This window comes from Penaeus monodon, chromosome 28, assembly GCF_015228065.2.
Source record: "Penaeus monodon isolate SGIC_2016 chromosome 28, NSTDA_Pmon_1, whole genome shotgun sequence".
Lineage (NCBI taxonomy): Eukaryota > Metazoa > Arthropoda > Malacostraca > Decapoda > Penaeidae > Penaeus > Penaeus monodon.
The window spans coordinates 28,309,326-28,310,172 of record NC_051413.1 but is presented as its reverse complement, the minus strand read 5'-3'; the positions used below and the strand labels follow the sequence as shown (position 1 = coordinate 28,310,172).

The window sequence follows — 847 nt, the reverse complement described above, 5'->3', positions numbered from 1 at the left end:
TATTTGTTATTGCCTTCAGTAATGGGTATGCCCCCTTTTCGCAACTTCATCATCATTATCTACCACACGTAAGGCGAAAAAGGAAGTCACCTTAAATAATTTCCTACACTTGTGTGAACCCATATACTTTATATTATTAATCTAAAGGCAAGGATATAGACCAAATGTAATGCATAAAATATAAACTCATTCTAAGGTACACCAAATCATACACAATATATATAATCTTAATCAGAAGATTAAAATATGAATATATAGTCAAATGAAACCAACTCTACTGTTTCCGTAGCTATGTTTTCCAGAGAAGCTAATTGTATCTATTTATGTTTCAGAAATATACTCTCGCACTTCTGTTGATAGCAGCCATGGCGGCATGTGTCCTGGCGGGAGGCTCTGGAGGTGGTTATGGTGGCGGCTACGGAGGTGGCCGTGGAGGCTATGGTGGTGGTTATGGTGGAGGTCGCGGAGGCGGCTATGGTGGCGGTTATGGCGGCGGCCGTGGAGGAGGCTATGGTGGCGGCTACGGATACGGGAAATAATAATTCCGGTTGTAAAAATTAACTTGTTAAAAACTACACGTGTATCTATCCGTCATTTAACATCATTAATGAATAAATCATCAGTCTTACATAGACCCCAACACTTTTAATACATTTATGATATAAAATGTCCTACTTCGTTCTGTGATCTCTGACAAAGGCGATGATAATAGTAATGGTGAAAGAAAACGACAATAGACTTAATGATTAAAGAGTGGTAATGAAGATAATAATTATAATAATAGCTAAATTATTATAATGAAAACAAAAAGGGGCTGATATTCAACAATAGCGAAAACAACAAATTT

The 847-nt window shown here is 37.2% G+C and overlaps 1 long non-coding RNA gene across 1 annotated transcript in view; it reads left to right on the top strand.

Moving 5' to 3' along the window:
* LOC119590980 overlaps nucleotides 1–634 on the top strand; it is a 1,324-nt gene extending 690 nt beyond the window's left edge. Inside the window, exon 2 of the long non-coding RNA XR_005230304.1 lies at nucleotides 333–634. This is a non-coding gene — a long non-coding RNA (uncharacterized LOC119590980). The remainder of the gene's footprint in view (nucleotides 1–332) is intronic.
* Nucleotides 635–847: the final 213 nt, after the last annotated feature.